The sequence below is a fragment of the Oncorhynchus mykiss genome, chromosome 17 (genome assembly GCF_013265735.2).
Source record: "Oncorhynchus mykiss isolate Arlee chromosome 17, USDA_OmykA_1.1, whole genome shotgun sequence".
Classification (NCBI taxonomy): domain Eukaryota; kingdom Metazoa; phylum Chordata; class Actinopteri; order Salmoniformes; family Salmonidae; genus Oncorhynchus; species Oncorhynchus mykiss.
In genome coordinates, this window is record NC_048581.1 from 91,790,296 (window position 1) to 91,812,456 (window position 22,161).

Here is a 22,161-nt window from a genome sequence, read left to right on the forward strand (position 1 = left end):
AGGTTCTCTCCAGACACAGTAGCTCCTACTACGCCATAGATTCTGAGGTTCTCTCCAGACACAGTAGCTCCTACTACGCCATAGATTCTGAGGTTCTCTCTAGACAGTAGCTCCTACTACGCCATAGATTCTGAGGTTCTCTCCAGACACAGTAGCTCCTACTACGCCATAGATTCTGAGGTTCTCTCTAGACAGTAGCTCCTACTACGCCGTAGATTCTGAGGTTCTCTCTAGACAGTAGCTCCTACTACGCCGTAGATTCTGAGGTTCTCTCCAGACACAGTAGCTCCTACTACGCCATAGATTCTGAGGTTCTCTCTAGACAGTAGCTCCTACTACGCCATAGATTCTGAGGTTCTCTCTAGACACAGTAGCTCCTCCTACGCCATAGATTCTGAGGTTCTCTCTAGACAGTAGCTCCTACTACGCCGTAGATTCTGAGGTTCTCTCTAGACACAGTAGCTCCTCCTACGCCATAGATTCTGAGGTTCTCTCTAGACACAGTAGCTCCTACTACGCCATAGATTCTGAGGTTCTCTCTAGACACAGTAGCTCCTACTACGCCATAGATTCTGAGGTTCTCTCTAGACAGTAGCTCCTACTACGCCGTAGATTCTGAGGTTCTCTCTAGACAGTAGCTCCTACTACGCCATAGATTCTGAGGTTCTCTCTAGACACAGTAGCTCCTACTACGCCATAGATTCTGAGGTTCTCTCTAGACACAGTAGCTCCTTCTGGATTTTTTTTCTCATTTTGTCTGTCATAGTTGAAGTGTACCTATGATGAAAATTACAGGCCTCTCATATTTTTAAGTGGGAGAACTTGCACAATTGGTGGCTGACTAAATACTGTTTTGCCCCACTGTACCTCTTTCCCATAGAGCTGGGCAATATATACAATTACATTCATTCCACATTATGCTTTTGTACGATAGTCCAACATGTTCTTTCCTTTTTTTATTTTTATTTTAATTAGATTTTAGCGAGTAGTGAAACCTCTGCCTCTGGTTCACACACACACACACACACACACACACAAAGCATCACATCTTCCTCTCTGACAAGAGGTTCCAACTCACTATTTGCATTTGAGGTTCGTTACAACACAGAATGTGTCTTATGGACACAAAACACACAGACATTATTTTACCGGAATAGATGTAGAAAGTATAATACTCTTTATTTATTTTTTATGTCTCGACTAATCAAGTTGGACACAGAGCAGACACTACTAAAACGACAGAATCAATGAACATTGATTCTGGAAAATGAAAGCTCAGTTTGACGCAAGTGGTATCGTGGCAGCGAGTACCGCTAGCAGCATTTTAGACAAATACTGTTATACAAGCTGACTAAGTCTGCGTTTTATAAATGTGCAATAAGCATAAAACAATTATTTTTAAAAAAAAGGAATCGACAACTCGTTCTCATTCTGAGAAATATGGTAGGCCACATGATTTCAACATGTGGAATACAGAAAGTGGACAAGCTGTTCAGTTGGAGACGGACAGAAGGGTGTGATAACTGTTCAACCTTGTTAGCTAGCAAATAGATCCACGTTGGCTATACTTTACATATTAAAGATAAGCTGGCTACTCATTAGCACGTGGACTTGTGCTTGACAGATTGTTTAAGAGACCTGGGTTAATGACCTATAATGCCTGCTACTAGAAGTTAGACATAATTAGTGAATGTGCATTACGCATGGTTCTGGTTAAATCTGTTACAAAAAATAACATTTTTCATAGATAAACTTTAAAGTCTTAAAGATTATTGCAAAAAAAAAAAAAAAGGTTAAACTATTTTGATAGAATAATTGAATTCAGGACTTGTGAAGTTATACCTAGGCTGAATATAAGCCTTCCACAACCATCAGTGTCTCCTGACCCCTCCTGTCTCAGCCTCCAGTATTTATGCTGCAGTAGTTTATGTGTCGGGGGGCTAGGGTCAGTTTGTTATATCTGGAGTACTTCTCCTGTCCTATTCGGTGTCCTGTGTGAATCTAAGTGTGCGTTCTCTAATTCTCTCCTTCTCTCTTTCTCTCTCTCGGAGGACCTGAGCCCTAGGACCATGCCCCAGGACTACCTGACATGATGACTCCTTGCTGTCCCCAGTCCACCTGGCTGTGCTGCTGCTCCAGTTTCAACTGTTCTGCCTTATTATTATTCAACCATGCTGATCATTTATGAACATTTGAACATCTTGGCCATGTTCTGTTATAATCTCCACCCGGCACAGCCAGAAGAGGACTGGCCATCCCACATATGCTCTCTCTAATTCTCTCTTTCTTTCTCTCTCTCGGAGGACCTGAGCCCTAGGACCATGCCCCAGGAATACCTGACATGATGACTCTTTGCTGTCCCCAGTCCACCTGACTGTGCTGCTGCTCCAGTTTCAACTATTCTGCCTTATTATTATTCGACCATGCTGGTCATTTATGAACATTTGAACATCTTGACCATGTTTTGTTATAATCTCCACCCGGCACAGCCAGAAGAGGACTGGCCACCCCACATAGCCTGGTTCCTCTCTAAGTTTCTTCCTAGGTTTTGGCCTTTCTAGGGAGTTTTTCCTAGCCACCGTGCTTCTTCACCTGCATTGCTTGCTGTTTGGGGTTTTAGGCTGGGTTTCTGTACAGCACTTTGAGATATCAGCTGATGTACGAAGGGCTATATAAAATTAATTTGATTGATTGATTGATCAGACCCACTAATGGGTCTGATGGTTGTGGAAGGCTTATATTCAGCCTAGGTATAACTTCACAAGTCCTGAATTAATTTGATTATTGCTGACTGTTTTAAATGAAGTGTATTTGACCTTTAATTGTGCAACAAAAAAATATTTAGAGAAAACATTTACATTTTTTTTTTTAAAAACAGGCTCTATCTATATTGTGAATCGCTCATAAATTTGAAATGTGTTTTTTAGGCAATATCACCTAGCCTTTCATCTACAACGACTCAGTGACGTTACATTAACAGATCTGCCGGTACTGACTCAGTTACATTAACCCATCTGCCGGTACTGACTCAGTTACATTAACCCATCTGCCGGTACTGACTCAGTGACATAACATTAACCCATGTGCTGGTACTGACTCAGTGACGTAACATTAACCCATCTGCCGGTACTGACTCAGTTACATTAACCCATCTGCCGGTACTGACTCAGTGACATAACATTAACCCATGTGCTGGTACTGACTCAGTGACGTAACATTAACATATCTGCCGGTACTGACTCAGTTACATTAACCCATCTGCCGGTACTGACTCAGTGACGTTACATTAACAGATCTGCCGGTACTGACTCAGTGACGTAACATTAACAGATCTGCCGGTACTGACTCAGTTACATTAACACATCTGCCGGTACTGACTCAGTTACATTAACCCATCTGCCGGTACTGACTCAGTTACATTAACCCATCTGCCGGTACTGACTCAGTTACATTAACCCATCTGCCGGTACTGACTCAGTGACGTAACATTAACCCATCTGCCGGTACTGACTCAGTTACATTAACCCATCTGCCGGTACTGACTCAGTGACGTAACATTAACCCATCTGCCGGTACTGACTCAGTTACATTAACACATCTGCCGGTACTGACAACATTTTTCATCAAATAATGTTTTTATATTTTTTCGATACTTCAAGGGGTCTTCGTATTCTAAATCAAATATCAAAAGGATCCTTGGTACGACCTTCTTAAAACAATTCCATATAGTTTAGTAGAAACCCCTCCCTACCCAAGCTTAGACAGGGATTAGACTCTTATGTGTTCATATTAACAGATCTGATGTGTGTCAATTTAAGTCAAGAGGGGTTTGTAATGCATTGCTACAGCCAAACCAACACCTACAACAACATGACAAGGAATGGGAGACCGAAGGCTTCATTCGTTCACACAAACAGCAGTAATCTCTGCTTGCTGTGCATTTTAAGATTTTCCATCCGTTGCGGTTGGATCCAGGATGTGGGTTGTGGCTGCTACGCATTCGCAAATGAGATTTGTGGAGCTCTAACTAAGCACTTACATCATCAACGGGACAGGAAGGCTGAGGATCCACAACATTAGACTGGAACATAGATATGGAAAGATGACAACTCCAATCCTTACCATGGGGCTTTCTTTGAAAGAGCCATTAAACTATGTTAAAAGTAGTACATTTCTTATTTGTTGGTTCTTCTTCTGAGTATATTGGCAGTTTGTAAATAATCCCACCGAGCTGACGACTTCAAAATGGTGAAAGCCTTCAAAAATGGCACTGCTCATTCTAAAACTGGCTTTGTTCCAGGTGCGCTCTCTATCCAACTCTATGTACTGCAGTAACATCCTGGTCCAGATTAGCAGCTATTTCTATCAGCCTACTAGAGAGAGCAGAGCAGGCCAGGATGTCCACACCAGGCCGCGCCAAGGACCACAGTTGATCCGTAGAACAACCAATGACTTCCAGGAACAGAACGCGAGTCTCCAAATTAAAGTTGTACCATTCAGAAACTTGCCAGGTTTCTGGGATTTCTGGGATTTTACTCCAAACGCTTCAGTATTCTAACCATAGACACATGTAGACAGACATCATCTAATATATGCCATTTTCCAGATACTTTTATTCATAGCAATTTACAATCATGAATAAATACATTTAACGTACAGGTATTTCTGAGAATCGCACCCACTGTCCAAGTGTTGCAAGCACCATTCTACCAACCGAGCTACAAATGATCATAAAGGATATTATTGCAGCCTACGACACAGTGATTGATTCTGCCTCAAAAGTTCACAGCCTTTCCACGTGCTGCCCACTGGCCATTGGCCACCACGGCTGACATCTAGGCAACTATAGGCTAAAATCACATTCTCCCTGAGAGAGATATTGACTAACAAGTCAATATGAGATGCAGTGTGCAAATAGGCATGGGTGGAAATGAATGGCAATCTCAAATATAGCTCAATGCTTTGAGTAGCTGTTAGATTTATCTAGATGGGAAAAGGCTACAGGCACATTCGTTGGTGATCAACAGATGGCTGCGTTGGCGGAAAGCATTAACGTCTCTCTATGGCAGCGTGCTCCGACAGTTCAGAGTTGAAAGAGTTTAAAACCTACTTTGCCAAGCTGGCTAATAACTAGTGGTACCAAAGGTATTATATCAGGGAGTGTGTCATAAGCATACATCTAGCTTTAAGTAAAACAAAAATTGCCAGGATAAATGTTGAAAACGACCATCTCCTTGGATGCAGCGGGTGCAGTATGTCTCTACTTGACGTTCAAACGGCAAACTATTCCCTGGTGTTGGCCCTGGTCCAAAGTAGTGCATTAAAATACTGGGAAAAGTTACACACCCATTGCCAATTGACTCAACTGATCTTCTGTCAATCACCAAGACTCGAGTCACCCATACACAGTTGTCGAGGGCAAATCCACGGGGACTTAAAATGTATCCCAAACAACTACAAAAACACATTTATTTCTCGACGAACAAAGACTAAACAATTTACACTAAACATTTTACAAAAACACATGGAAGAACTTTGCAGATACAAAGTTTGGTAACAAAACACTATTTTGTGACATTTTTCCCCCAAAATATCTGCTCTAAATTAAGATTTTTTTAATTTATTTTTTTAAAAGGGATGTCAACTATGACATGACACCTTGAATTAAAAAAATCTCTCTCTCTCTCTTTTGATTATTTAACTACAGTAAATTAAGTGGATTAACACCCGGTAACAAATCAGAATGACATCATTGCTTCCGTGATCTGTACTACACAGAAATACATAATGATGGATATGAATGTCATTCTCTTCATGGTGATGTGTCCTAAATAGGTACAAGAAAGGTAGAAATATTTAATATGCTCCTGTTGCATATTTGGTTATTATTCTACAGACTGGCGATTATTTTAATGAGCTCAGCCACCAAACAGGACCACATCTGGTTGGTCCAGACCAGACCAAACCTGAACCAATCACAGACGACGGGACCATACCTGAACCAATCACAGACGACGGGACCATACCTGAACCAATCACAGACGACGGGACCATACCTGAACCAATCACAGACGACGGGACCATACCTGAACCAATCACAGACGACGGGACCATACCTGAACCAATCACAGACGACGGGACCATACCTGAACCAATCACAGACGACGGGACCATACCTGAACCAATCACAGATGACGGGACCATACCTGAACCAATCATAGACGACGGGACCATACCTGAACCAATCATAGACGACGGGACCATACCTAAACCAATCATAGACGTTAGAGATGTGCATCATTCTCTACCAAGGCGATTGGATACGTATCTAAGATCTAAACAAAGACACTGGACAGAGGAACTCTGCCTAGAAGGCCAGCATCCCGGAGTCACCTCTTCACTGTTGACGTTGAGACTGGTACTATTTAATTAAGCAGTTGAGGACTTGTGAGGCGTCTGTTTCTCAAACTAGACACTCTAATGTACTTGTACTCTTGCTCAGTTGTGCACCGGGGCCTCCCACTCCTCTTTCTATTCTGGTTAGAGCCTGTTTGCGCTGTTCTATGAAGGGAGTAGTACACAGTGTTGTACCAGATCTTCAGTATCTTGGCAATTTCTCACTTGCAATAAATAGCCTTCATTTCTCAGAACAAGAATACGAGTTTCAGAAGAAAGTTCTTTGTTTCTGGCCATTTTGAACCTGTAATCGAACCCACAAATGCTGATGCTCCAGATACTCAACAAGTCTAAAGAAGGCCAGTTTTATTGCTTCTTTAAATCAGAAAAACAGTTTTCAGCTGTGCTAACATAATTGCAAAAGGGTTTTCTAATGATCAGTTGGCCTTTTAAAATGATAAACTTGGATTAGCTAACACAACGTGCCATTGGAACACAGGAGTGATGGTTTCTGATAATGGGCCTCTGTACGCCTATGGTAGACATTCCATTAAAAAAATAAGCCGTTTCCAGCTACAACAGTCATTTACAACATTATCAATGCCCACACTGTATTTCCAATCAATTTGATGTTATTTTAAAAATGGATAATATTTTTTTGTTGCTTTTCTTTCAAAAACAATGACATTTCTAAGTGAACCCAAACTTTTGTACGGTAGTACATACAATAAAAAATATACCAAATTGTATTAATCACATGCGCCAAATACAACCTTACAGTGAAATGCTTACTTACGAGCCCCTAACCAACAATGCCGTTTAAAATATTATATATATATATATATATATATATATATATATATATATATATATATATATATATATATAATATTTTAAACGGCATAAATATTTTATATATATATTTTATTTAACGGCAATGTTGGTATATATATATATATATATATATATATATATATATATATATATATATATATATATATGAAATACGAATAAGAATTAAAAGTAACAAGTAATTAAATAGCAGCAGTAAAATAACAATAGCAAAACAGGGGTACCGGCACAGAGTCAATGTGCAGGGGCACCGGTTAGTCGAGGTAATTGAGGTAATATGTACATGTAGGTAGAGTTATTATGCATAGATGATAACAACAGAGAGTAGCAGGGGGGGGGGGCGGGGCAATGCAAATAGTCTGAGTAGCCATTTGATTAGAAGTTCAGGAGTCTTATGGCTTGGAAGTAGAAGCTGTTTAGAAGCTTCTTGGACCTAGGAAATTTCAAGACATTCTAAAATAGTTTGACAAGCCTGTTTGTAAGCTTTTAAAGACATTCTCTGGAACTTTGGTGACTAGCATTTCTTTTTTACCTCCCGCTTTGGGCTGGATTTGTCATTGGATAGTTTATACATGCATAATCTATGAGCAGAAATACAATTTTACCTCAATTAGCCACGAAATCCCTAGTTTAAAAGCTACATTTTCCTCCCACTTGGGCCAACCCCTTATCAATCCAAGTTCCAGCCAATGCGCTTCATCCCCTCGCCCTTTGAGTGACAGCTAGCAAGAGGCAAACACAACAGAGTGCTGCACATACGGTCTCTGCACACATGACAGAGTACCCACTTCTCGGGGACCCCTTTTGGCTCGTGAGCACTGCTTTCAGAACTGCTGGCTAAAAAGTATACAAAAAGAACCGGAGAATCTTTTTAAATAATATCAAACTCAACCGTTTATATTTTCCAGTGATGAAGACATGGATGTCGCATGGTATGGTGGGGTATGCAAAATGGGTCAGCTTTGAGCACCTCTTATCTCCTGAATATTTTGGCATTCAGGTCCAAAATGTCACTTTGACCACTTGGCAAATGTGTATGGAAAGTTTTGTTCAAATCAAAAATGGGTGTGGTCAAAAAGGGATTGAAATGAAATGGAATGACCCCATATAGAAATAGCAGGTTACTGAAAGAACATCTGCCCAGAACACATTCGCTTCATTGTTTCTTCATAGACTGTCGATGACTCTAATATCGCACAATATTTGTCCACAATAACCATGACGATCTGACACTGCTTTGCCCGACTATATTAGGAAAAAAAACAGCCTTCCACGACGGTCGGTGTCAGCGCAATGGATATGAAATAGACCCTAGCCTACAATTAAGAGTAGCCAAGTCAATCTACGACCTCAGAGTCCATCCCAAACATCCATCCCAAACATCCATCCCAAACATCACAAAGCTACAAAGTTATTTTTAGAGAAGCAAAATTCACACCACTCCCGCTGTTCAATTAAGCATTAACACTATCTAGACCAGAAACGAAAAGACATGACTGAAGTAGCTACAGATGTAGGATCTTCATTTGATCAGCCTAGCTGTTAAGAGCATTGGCGCCAGTAACCGAAAGGTCACTGGTTTGAGAATCCCTGAGCCGACTATCGATGTGCCTTTGAGCAAGGCACTTACACCGAATTGCTCCTGTAAGATGATCTGGATAAGAGCGGCTGCTAAATGACTCAAATCAACATAAAACGTTTTGTTGAGAATTTTCCCACGCCGCAGGAAATGCAAATGAGCTGTGTGATTTACATACATTCACTGAAAACACACTAACACACACAGGATTGCACTTTTCACAGAGTCCATTTTTAGCCAGCTAATAGCCTAACCATTGATCAAGGACTATCATGGACTAAACATAAAAAAATGTTGCTTTGACAATATAGGTCCAATTAAGATCCTACATCTGTACATAAAAAATAAAACAGTCTCGTAACCTGATCATTGTGGCATCCTCGTCTGACAAGTCCCAGCTCTTATGACCAGAGAAGTACAGTCACATCCAGCAGTTAAGAACACCCCTTGTTCACCACTCTTCTGTCAGTACAGAGCTAGCCGTGCCGTGCTGTGGTAGTCCATACTCTTAGTCCTATAGAACATTAAGTGGCACTCAGTTCAACAGACCATCCAATGCTCAGCGTTCAAAAAGGGGGAGGGATTAAAGCCTTGTATTTCTGTGACATAACAAACTGCATTCCTTCCTGTACAGCCAGTTTCAGTCTACCTCCAGAAAATTCCCCAATCCAACACTCCAACCCACATAAAAAAAAAAATGTATAGTATACTATGGTATAAATACTTTAGTATTCACCTGTGTTTTTGCAGACTAAAGTGAGCAAAAACACTACAGTCAATATTGTAGTATTTACAGTTAACTAGAGTATAAATAATGCAGTATTCACTGTAGTATTTACAATGAACTATAGTATAAATAATGTAGTAAAATAAAACTACTGTACATACTACTACAGTAATTGATGGAGGGTTTTTGCAGATTGTAGTATTGTTTTTGTTTATTATCTTTGACATAGAAGTCGAGGCTTTCTCTGAGAAACCCTGCTGGAGAAATAGTCAAATGAGCACATTCAATAACCTGTCAATAACCTGTAGTTAGGAAGGACTGGGGTCTGAACGTGTTTTTGCAGATATTATTGTCCTAATTACTATAGTATTCGAGAGAGATTTCAAGAGACGTGAACCCTCTAAGCCTCTTTAGTGTGGCGACAGTCCTGTTTGCGGCCATGGACGGGGCCATGGACGGGGCCATGGACGGACCCAGGGACGGACCCAGGGACAGACCCAGGGACAGACCCAGGGACAGACCCAGGGAGAGACCCAGGGAGAGACCCAGGGAGAGACCCAGGGAGAGACCCAGGGACAGACCCAGACCCGTGGACAGACCCATGGACAGACCCGTGGACAGACCCGTGGACAGACCCGTGGACAGACCCAGACCTGTGGACAGACCCAGGGACAGACCCAGGGACAGACCCAGGGACAGACCCAGGGAGAGACCCAGGGAGAGACCCAGGGACAGACCCAGACCCGTGGACAGACCCATGGACAGACCCGTGGACAGACCCATGGACAGACCCAGACCTGTGGACAGACCCAGGGACAGACCCAGAACCGTGGACAGATCCAGGGACAGACCCGTGGACAGACCCAGGGACAGACCCGTGGACGGGGCCATGGACGGACCCAGGGACGGACCCAGGGACAGACCCAGGGACAGACCCAGGGAGAGACCCAGGGAGAGACCCAGGGAGAGACCCAGGGAGAGACCCAGGGACAGACCCAGACCCGTGGACAGACCCGTGGACAGACCCGTGGACAGACCCGTGGACAGACCCGTGGACAGACCCAGACCTGTGGACAGACCCAGGGACAGACCCAGGGACAGACCCAGGGACAGACCCAGGGAGAGACCCAGGGACAGACCCAGACCCGTGGACAGACCCATGGACAGACCCGTGGACAGACCCATGGACAGACCCAGACCTGTGGACAGACCCAGGGACAGACCCAGAACCGTGGACAGATCCAGGGACAGACCCGTGGACAGACCCAGGGACAGACCCGTGGACAGGCCCAGGGACAGACCCAGGGACAGACCCAGGGACAGACCCAGGGGGATATTAGACTTCTGTGTCAATACCATACTCCACAATTATCACCTGACTGATCTGCTGCCACGCCAACTGGACGCATTGAGCTAATCATAACTGACGGCCATCTAGGAATTAGGGGACAAAGTGTGAATCCAGGCTAACGCCAAATCACACTGACTAGGGATGGGCACAATTGTTTGACGATTCAAACAGGCGGCAGGTAGCCTAGTGGTTAGAGCGTTGGACCAGTAACCGAAAGGTTGCTAGATCAAATCCCCGAGCTGACGGGGTGAAAAATGTGTCGTTCTGCCCCTGAAAACTGAACACAACTTCACACTGGTCGCTGATATTCACACCATTACTGAACACAACTTCACACTGGTCACTGATATTCAAACCATTACTGAACAGAACTTCACACTGGTCACTGATATTCACACCATTACTGAACAGAACTTCACACTGGTCACTGATATTCACACCATTACTGAACAGAACTTCACACTGGTCACTGATATTCACACCATTACTGAACACAACACATATTTAATTAACTTCACACTGTATATTATAATAGTCCACAGAATGTCTGATTTGCTCATATTTGTGATTTAGATGGAGGAATGGGAGGACAGGAATGTACTGTACAAGCATGATGATCTGCAAGTCATTGTGGCAGTAAGGTGAAAACACGGTGTAAACCTTAACTCTTCAGTAAACAGAGCCACACACTCTCCCTCCCTCAAAACACACACATCACTCTCTCCCACAAGCACACACTGCTCCCAACTTTAAAAAACGATAGGTACAAAACTGAATTGAAGGAGCACCAGAAATATATTTTTGAATAGTATATATATAAAATCTAATGCAACATTGTTTCTTGAGCTGAAATAAAACATCCCATAAATGTTCCTTACGCACAAACACTTCAAATGTGCAAATGCACAAATTTGTTAACATACCTGTTCGTCAGCCTTTCTCAGTTCTAAAGACACTCCATCCATCTGACGGGTGTGGCATATCAAGAAGCTGATTAAACAGCATGATCATTACACAGGTGCACCTTGTGCTGGGGGGACAATAAAAAGGGCACTAAAATGTGCCGTTTTGTCACACAACAATGCAACAGATGTCTCAAGTTGAGAGAACGTGCAAATGTCCACCAGAGCTCTTGCCAGAGAATGTAATGTTCATTTCTCTACCATAAGCCGCCTTCAATGGTGTTTTAGAGAATTTGGCAATATGTCCAACTGGCCTCACAACCACTGACCACATGTAACCATGCCAACCCAGGACCTCCACATCTGGCATCTTCACCTGCGGAATCGTCTGAGACCAGCCACCCAGAGAGCTGATGAAACTGAGGAGAATTCTGACTGACTGGGCCCGGCTCCCCAGAGGGTGGGCCCACGCCCGGCTCCCCAGAGGGTGGGCCCACGCCCTCCGAGGCTCACCCATGTCTGAGCCCCTGCACAATCATGTGAAATCCATAGATTAGGGCCTAATTAATTTATTTAAATTGTCTGATTTTCTTTGTAACTTTGTAAAATCATTGAAATTGTTGCAAGCTGCATTTATATTTTTGTTCAGTATAATTTAGTCTTCCATTAAGGCCCATATGAATCACACCTATATGAATCACACCATTGATATAGTTTAATCTTCCATTATGGCCTATATGAATCACACCCATATGAATCACACCTATATGAATCACACCTATATGAATCACACCCATATGAATCACACCCATATGAATCCTACCTTTGATATAGTTAAATCTTCCATTAAGGCCTATATGAATCACACCCATATGAATCACAACTATATGAATCACACCTATATGAATCACACCCATATGAATCACACCCATATGAATCACACCTATATGAATCACACCCATATGAATCACACCTATATGAATCACACCCATATGAATCACACCTATATGAATCCTACCTTTGATATGGTTAAATCTTCCATTAAGGCCTATATGAATCACACCTATTTGAATCCTACCTTTGAAACACATCTCATGAGAAGCAGACTATTTTCCTTTCTTCCTGGGCCAATCAAATTAGCCTAGACCGATTGTCAAGTTAGCAGGTTGTCAGCTAGGTAACGTGACTGAACAACGTTGTTTCTCAAACCAATAATTAGCGACCCTGGATTAGTTTAAAACAGCCCGCAAGTTTGTGAAATGATATCAAATCTGTGCAAATAAATAAATAAATGAATAAATCACACAAGGAAAAAATGTAGTGCTGGTAAAATTTGTATTTGCTGTAAATCTGCAAGCATGACAGTCACGAAGCTGTGCTGTATGTGTCGTCTCTGGCACTCAGAGGCTGCGTGACAGTAAACTTGTAAAAGCCTACCCAGACTGGTCCTCTGTTTCATGAAATTATACAAATGCATCAACTTTGCTCGCTCGGCATGCTGCTCCAATGTAACATCTAATCTAACAACAGAAGACTCATCAGGGACTGCATACCCACTCTCCCTCACGGCTAATTTCTATGTATTTATATATATATTTTTTTTTTTTTATGATGAATCGACGTGCAAGAAGAGAGTATTGAGAGAAGCAGGCGAGTTATGGCTAGAAGGGGACGTGGCTGCCAACTACAGCTCCCACATGTGATGTGTGCATGATTTTTATTCATCATTTTTGCACAAAATGTCAAAGTGAAAGTAAGATTCTAACATTATTTTTGTGTAAATCGTTGACAAAAAAAAAAAAAAACAGTGGAAAAAGTCAAGGGATGTGATTAATGTCTGAAGGCACCGTACATCAAAATAGAATTACAATTACGGGAATTAAGTTAGTTACAATGAGAAGGAGACGGCTACAATGAGCAGCCATCTGGTAGGCTGTTGTTTAATGGAGTTGTTGTAGACATGGACAGGGAGTGTAGAAAAACAGCCTAAATTAGCGGGCTATCTTGGCTAGCTTCTTTACATGGATTTGCCGCAGTGAAGACAGGCAGAGTTCCCTAAGTGGCAATGCTTTTATACCCCGATCCCTGCCCATCCCCTGCTGCAAGCAAGCTGAGCAGCACCTCTCCTAAGTCACGCAGGCTGCATAGGAAGCCAGACCCCAAGTTGCAACAATGCATTTCGACTATACCCCCAATTCCTCAGTAAAAAGGCACATGACAACCCACTTGGAGTTTGCCAAAAGGCACCTAGGACTCTCAGACAATGAGAAACAAGATTCTCTGGTCTGAGGAAACCATGATTAAAATCTTTGGCCTGAATGCCAAGCGTCACGTCGGGAGGAAACCTGATTAGTCAGGATTAAGAGAAAGATGAACGGAGCAAAGTACAGAGAGATCCTTGATGAATACCTGCTCCAGAGCGCTCAGGACCTCAGACTGGGGCAAAGGTTGATCTTCCAAACAGGACAGCGCAGGAGTGGCTTCGGGACAAGTCTCTCAATGTCCATGAGCGGCCCAGCCAGAGTCCGGACTGGAACCTGATTGAATATTTATGGAGAGACGTGAAACTATCGTTGCAGCAATGCACCCCATCCAGCAATGCACCCCATCCAGCAATGCACCCCATCCAGCAATGCACCCCATCCAGCAATGCACCCCATCCAACCTGACAGAGCTTGAGAGGATCTGCCAAAGGTGCTTCAACAAAGTACTGAGTAAAGGGTCTGAATGCTTATGTAAATGTGATATGTTTTTTATTTTGAATAAATTAGCAAACATTTCTAAAAACCTGTTTTTAATTATGGGGTGTGTAGATTGGTGAGGAAAAAAAATAAATAAAAATTAATCGATTTTAAAATAAGGCTGTAACATAACACAATTTGATAAAAATTCAAGGGGTCTGAAGAGGTCCGAATTCAAGGGGTCTGAAGGGGTCCGAAGGCACTGTATATAGTCAGTTTACTCACACAAAAAAAAGAGTTGTTCAATGCTTAAACTCCCATGAATGCATTCGGCAAAACCAGTCCCCACCGTCACCGACTGAAGGTGCAGCTCCAGCACCCAATGTGCTATTTCCAAATAGCCTATATGTTCATATTGAATTACATGTAAACCTCATCCTTTATTAGTTCCAATAAGCCTCCAGTGTTTTTGGATGGTTGTTTGGACAGTCGATGAGGTTGTATTTGTCTGTTACCATTTGGGCTCCCGAGTGGCGCAGCGGTCTAAGGTACTGCATCTCAGTGCTAGAGGCATTTACCACAGACCCTGATTTGATTCCAGGCAGTATCACAACCAGCAGTGATTTTAACAAATACAGCATGTATAGCTACTTAGTTAGCTAGATTTGCTAACGTTAGCGCCAAAGATACAGCATGTATAGCTACTTAGTTAGCTAGATTTGCTAACGTTAGCGCCAAAGATACAGCGTGAGAAACTAAGATTCAGTAATGATTTGTCTGTAGATTTCATAATAAATGTGTTCTTCTAACAGGCCTACATTTTGTTTGGACTAAATCGCTAAGATTAAACTCTGCTATTATTGCTACAAACACTATTTGGGACATAGCATGCTAACTAGATACAGTAACTCTGTATTAGTTAGAATAGCTAGTTAGCATCTAAATTTGAATAACATATTAGTGTATCGCAGTTGATTCGTGACAATGACATGAACATAACAGTCCAAACAACGTGTCATAAGTTGTTAAAGACAGTCCCTAAGATGAAACTCAGCTGTTATTGTTGCAAACACATTTCGGATGTAACGATAGCGGTCAGGCTAGTTAGCATGCTAATTAGATACAGTAACTTATGGTTAGCATTGTTTATATGGCAGATGATTGGTGACACCACCCCGTTCACAATAATGGATCGCACCTACAGACAGCGAGTCACGTGGCCATGGCTTGCTATATAAAGCAGGCAGACAGGCATCGAGACATTCAGTTACTGTTCCAACGAGTGACCGAGCGTGGTATGATCGGCGGTTACCGTATCTCAGAAACGTCCGGCTTCCTGGGCTTTTTACAAACAACAGTGTCTAGGGTTTACCAAGAATGATGCGACAAACAAAAAAAACATCTAGTCAGACTCTCAATCTCACAGACACAAACATGACTTGAGTTGAATTACCATTTATTTTACCTTTATTTAACTAGACAAGTCAGTTAAGAACAAAATTCTTATTTTCAATGACGGCCTAGGAACAGCGGGTAAACTGCCTGTTCAGGGTCAGAACGACAGATTTGTACCTTGTCAGCTCGGGGATTTGAACTTGCAACCTTTCGGTTACTAGTCTAACGCTCTAACCACTAGGCTACCCTGCCGCACCATGGTAACCTCCTGCCCTTCAAAATTGTCTTATCTGTGATATTTTTGTTAAAAAAAACTCAGGTCACAAAATAATTTCATTAAACAATACAGCACATTACTTCTTACTAGTTATACACCTAAAATACTACAAAGCATGCTCATCCATTTTTTGTTGGTGTAATGTTAGCGGGGGGGGGGGGGGGGGGGGGGGGGGGGGGGGGGGGGGGGGGGGGGAATGTTATTTTAGCTGGTAAAAAAAATCTGAGTGGCTGGTGTCCCATAAAGTTAATTTAGGCCCTGCGGCCAGCCCTGATAAACAGCCACAGAAACAGCCAACCAGAACTGATAAATCAGATAACTGACAGGCCCTGACCTTAACCTCCATAGCAAACAGAGCTCTGTGTGTGTGTGTGTGTGTGTGAGATTGATTGAAAGGCACCAACAGCATCTCTTCAGCTATCAGGGTGGTTTTCCAGCCCATATAAAAACACCATGGCTTAGACACTGCTTCTGCTTAACCAGTCAGTCTGTCTTCACCCTGCTTCTGCTTGACCAGTCAGTCGGTCTTCAACGACTCCGTCCCAAATGGAGCTCTGGTCAAAAGAAGTGCACTACATAGGACATAGGGTGCCATTTGGGAAGTGTCCATGATGTTACTGTGCACTGACAAAACAACAGCACTCATGTGGGAAGACAAGGAGGAAGTTACAGTTATTAGAGGCACCCTCTTCCTTATGGGCCCTGGTCGAAAATAGTGCACTACATTGGGAATAGGGTGCAATATGGGACGCATGCATGATGGGCTTTGGGCCCTGGTCGAAAGTAGTGCACTGTATAGGGAATAGGGTTCCATTAGGGAGGGATCCATGATGTGCCTACATCGGTCGTGTGTGTTGACTCGTGGTAAACCATTCCAGGATATGCAGAGTCGGGAGACCGGACGAGAGAAAGCAGCTTCTGATTTGTGCATTGAGTCCTAAGCAATTACCCACAATCCTGTAATCTTCCCCACAACCTGCTTGTGACTTTATATCCAAGCCTCTGTGTGTGTCTTCCCATCGACAGTTAGAGCAACTACAATAGAGTTTCATCACACACTTTCTGACTAATTCATATTTATGCCTAGCAGTTAGAGAGGAGAGACAGCAACTGAAGGGTTGACAGTTTGAATCCCGGGTCCGAAGGGAAAAAAATATTGTGGGAAATGAGCTGGAACCAGAGGGTTGCTGGTATCAAATCCTAGGCACTAAACCGCCCACAAGAACAGCAGCCCCCCCCCCCAAACTCTCCACAACCTATGTGTGTATGTGTCTTTCAGAGGGGTTTGGTTAAAGGAGGAAGTCAAAATTCAGGTTGGGCCTTGTGTGCAAATGTCCAATAAAGTGGCTAATTAATCTTAATCTCACTAATCTCACTGTTCACAACTACCACAGATATCCTAATAAATGAAGGGAATCATTGCATGTTTCAACTGAAATGGTTTAAAATGGATACAGTATTGTTCCATCGTTTCTCTATCAGGCTGATACAGAGAGAGACTCATCCATGCTTTTATTACAAACAGGCTTTTATTACAAACAGGCTTGACTACTGTAATGCTCTCACGCCTGGTCTACCCAATAAAGCCATTGCAAAACACACATGGGTACCTACAAAGACCAGACGGAGAGCACACATTAAACCCTGTTTAAAGGTTTCTACACTGGGTGCTTGTGTCATTTGGAATTAATTTTAGGATTATTCTATTGGTTTTTAAATCAATCGATGATTTTTCACCCCAATACATGTCAGACATGCTTTTAAGTTATGTACCCAGTAGGTCCCTCAGGCCTTTTAACTATCCCAAAGCCTAGGTCCAGAAGGCATGGAGAGACTAACTATCCCAAAGCCTAGGACCAAGAGGCATGGAGAGACAGCCTTTTAACTATCCCAAAGCCTAGGACCACACGGCATGTTACTATTTACCTTATATTTCACTAGGCAAGTCAGTTAGGATCAAATTCTTACTTACAATGACAACCTACCGGGGAACAGTGAGTTAACTGCCTTGTTCAGGGGCAGAACGACAGATTTTTACCCTGTCAGCTCTGGGATTCGATCCAGCAACCTTTTGCTGTTACTGGCCCAACTAGGTTACCTGCCGCCCCTAACCACTAGGCTACACCACCATTTCTATACCACTGTCAGCTTCAGTACACAAGGGAGGTCACCCAGAAGGGGGGGTACTGCTGCACAGTCGGAACTAGAAGCATTTCGCTACACTCGCAATAACATCTGCTAACCTTGGGTATGTGACCAATACCATTTTTATTTTTTTGTATTTGGAAAGTGGCTCGGCATGGAAAAATACACATTCGACAGGTGACACGAATGCTAATTGATGAGGCACGGCCCAGCGGGGAGGCAGGCAACAGAGGGCTGGGGGGGCTAGAGGATTGAAGCCTGGAGGTGTTGACATGGGCAGAGAGGGGATGGGAATTCTCTGGATGTCTGTCAGTCAGCCTGGCCTGCCAGTTTACAAGAGTTCCTAATGACACTGATGCTGCTATTGTCTTTCTCTCTCATTAAAAATATAAGAGGAGCAAGTAAAGTAACAACGGAACATATGAATCCATGTTCAGGCAGAGGTCCACCTGACTTGCCAGTCATTTCAAGGGCAGAGTATGACGGGCCACTGTATAACACTGATGATACTAGAAAACAGATACTGGACATGACAAGAACAGCTATTTAACGTTACTGCCGTCTATAGTTAGCTAACGTTATATAACAATCACGGTTCATGTTTATAATTAAGCTAACATTAGCTAGCTATCACAGACATTGCAGTAACAACAACCCAACATTGCAAAGATCTTTATATTGTAAAGTAGTTAGCTGATACCATTGTTCGTGGATCATCTGACGTTAGCCAGATAGATAAACAACGTTAGTCACATAGCTAGCTAGCCTTGTTACCAACATATGTATGTTAATAAACCAATATATTTCAGATTATCTCAGCCAGATAGCTAGCAAACAAACGTTTGACAATGCAAGCTTCACAGCTAAGTTAGTTACACATTAACACAACGTTAGCAAACGTTATTTACTTACCAGGTTTTTTGAATCCTCAGTTTAACAGATGGAAGCAAATCGGTGAAATCCCAGATAGAAAGGCAAACAATGACAGACCCCCTGAATGAACTTGTCGTTCCCGAAAATATATATTTTTTAATGTACCTAGCAGCTAACGTGTAGCCTGTGTGACTGCAGTTTAACTAGACTAGCAAACTAACTATAACCAACGTTACCTAGATCTGGGTAACTCACGTTAATGTAGCTCAATAGAAATGTACTTGCAACCTGAGACCAAGTATCCAGCTAACTGTTAGCTAGCTAACATTAGTTATCTAACGGTACTCTGGTTAACCCTTAGCTAGCTAACAGTTAGCGAAGCTAAATATCGGAGTACATTAACTAGGTAATTTACTGTACGTTCGCTTGGCTAGCTAGTTGGTAGCCAGTTCGCTTCTGGCATTGTTACGTTAGCCCCTGGGTTAGCACAATAGCTACCTAATTTGGGTCCTTCAATTTAGACAACAATGTAAATATATATGTGTGTGTCCCTCTCGTCTGAAACCACGACTCAACCCAATAATAATGTCAGGCCGTAACATCGACCATTCACCCTCATAACATTACTAAGCTACGACTAGCTATCTACACAATGTTTTATGTAGCTTGAATAAAAATTGGCAACCAGTAGCTAATTCTATACAATTGTGAATCAGTTTGTAACCCAAGAAATTATGTTTAAAAATAATAAAATAAAATGTTTGGACACTGCGAGTCGTATAATTTCCTGATGTAGCGCTGTTGTCACCTAGCGACAGCGCTGGGTGGTGGAGTTCGCAACTTCCGGTTGCCTTTTTATGAATCATTAGTTTCTAAATAAACGTCTAAATAAATCCGCTCCATAAAAAATACCTTTTACTTATTCAATAAATTGTATTTTATTTTTTATTCTAAAGAATACACACACGCACACGATTTAAAATTAAATTAAAGTGACTGGTCAGGTTCATGTCAGGATGAGCCTACAGGAAGGGTACCACATGAGGGAGGAGGAGGTCTTCCCTGTAACACACAGCGTTGAGATTGCCTGCAATGACAATAAAATCAGTCCAATGATGCTGTTGTCTTGCTTTGCACACATTGTAAAAAATAATAAAATGCAGTACTACAGGATATTTCTTCACGTGGCTCTTTAATAGCTAGCTTTAACTGTCATGTTCATTATCGCCAACCAGGATCAAACTGCCCATGACCTAACCATTTGGGTGGTTTTAACCAATCATGGCACAGTGTGAAATGGCGGTAAAATGCATCCAATTACAATTCAGTATGTTCACACATATGAATATTACACCCCCCTTCTTTTAAAACAAAATAAAAATGTTTACATATTCTAAGGGTTTCTTTTGAATACATGCTCTGTAGTTTGAACTCATGGTAAGGAACCATTTAAATTGCATACTACACCAACTGAATCAACATAGACTCTGAAACAATAATCCAACATACTGTTACTTTTCAGACAAGGGATTCTCAGCAACTCAGCTTTCAATGTAGAAATAACATCTTAACATTTCAAACAAATACAATACGAAAGCATTTCAAGTGAACTTTCAATAACAAGTTTACAGTCTGGAACTCTTTTAGCGCAGCGATCCGCCTACACCCTTTGACATTTCACAGGTCTAGGACAGCTCTGGGCTTGACCTCTCTTCCTGACCTTGTGCGATATGATGCTGAGCATGCTTCTGTGTCAGTCAACAGTTCTTGTGGTGTTGCAGGTAAGTATGGTGTATGTTGTGCTGTGTGTGTGTGTTTAGTCCATCGCGTTCTCTTTCAGGGGAACAGTTCGTCTCATCAGTGTGTTATTTTGTGTTCAGTAGGTGATGGACTACTGGATGACGACTACTGGCTTCCAGAGACCATGCTCCTGGATTCTAACTGACTCTCTGTCGTTCAGTGTCAGCTGGCTTCCAGAGACCATGCTCCTGGATTCTAACTGACTCTCTGTCGTTCAGTGTCAGCTGGCTTCCAGAGACCATGCTCCTGGATTCTAACTGACTCTCTGTCGTTCAGTGTCAGCTGGCTTCCAGAGGCCATGCTCCTGGATTCTAACTGACTCTCTGTCGTTCAGTGTCAGCTGGCTTCCAGAGGCCATGCTCCTGGATTCTAACTGACTCTCTGTCGATCAGTGGTGGCAGTGGTCTAGCTGACCTGTCGTAGTATCGCTTTTGTTGTTGTTGTGCACGTTTTCCATGCATTTCCTTGTAGCTGACAACCTCGGGTTGCAGCTGCTGGTGAATGCTGGGAAGGATTCATCAACAGCTGGGCTGGTGATTTGAAGTTGTCAACTGGAGTGTTGTGGTATTCAAGGAGACTGAAGTGGGGGTCTCTCGTTTGCTTTTGTTTTGTCCATTAGTTTTTTTTGTTTTTGTTTTTTAAGTCAGTTAAGAACAAATTCTTATTTTCAATGACGCCCTAGGAACAGTGGGTTAACTGCCTGTTCAGGGGCAGAACGACAGATTTGTACCTTGTCAGCTCGGGGGATTTGAAATTGCGACCTTTCAGTTACTAGTCCAACACTCTAACCACTAGGCTACCCTGCCACCCCAGGGTAGCCTAGTGATTTAGCAATCTGCACAGATTTTTCAGCAAGGCCATTACTTTGAAGGTAATGTGGGTTTGTGGTGACATATGTAAACTCCCATGCATTTTGTGAAGGATTCAAACTCATTTGATTTGTAACAGGGCCCATTGTCAGATATTAAAGTCTCTACAATGCCATGCCTGGCAAAGGCTGCTTTCAGCTTGTGTATCACATCCTCAGATGTGGTGCTTTGAAGCTTGTTGAGTTTGAAATATCTGCTGTAGTAGTCCACTGTTACGATGTAGTCCTCGTTGTTCCAGGTGAACAGATCGGTTGCCACGACCTGCCAAGGTCGGTCTGGGATACAGTGAGGTAACATTGGCTCTTTGGTGTTTG

The 22,161-nt window shown here is 42.5% G+C and overlaps 1 protein-coding gene across 2 annotated transcripts in view; it reads right to left on the reverse strand.

Annotated features, from left to right (window-relative positions):
* LOC110493304 (inositol hexakisphosphate kinase 1) overlaps window positions 1-19,996 on the reverse strand; it is a 96,513-nt gene extending 76,517 nt beyond the window's left edge. Inside the window, exon 1 of one of the 2 annotated variants that reach the window (XM_036950955.1) lies at window positions 19,218-19,996. The gene's annotated coding sequence lies outside the window, so the exon portion shown is untranslated. Of the gene's footprint in view, window positions 1-9,189; window positions 9,384-19,217 lie in introns of those variants that run through there. The other variant, XM_036950956.1, reaches the window with a different exon arrangement.
* Between the last annotated feature and the right edge of the window lie 2,165 nt (window positions 19,997-22,161).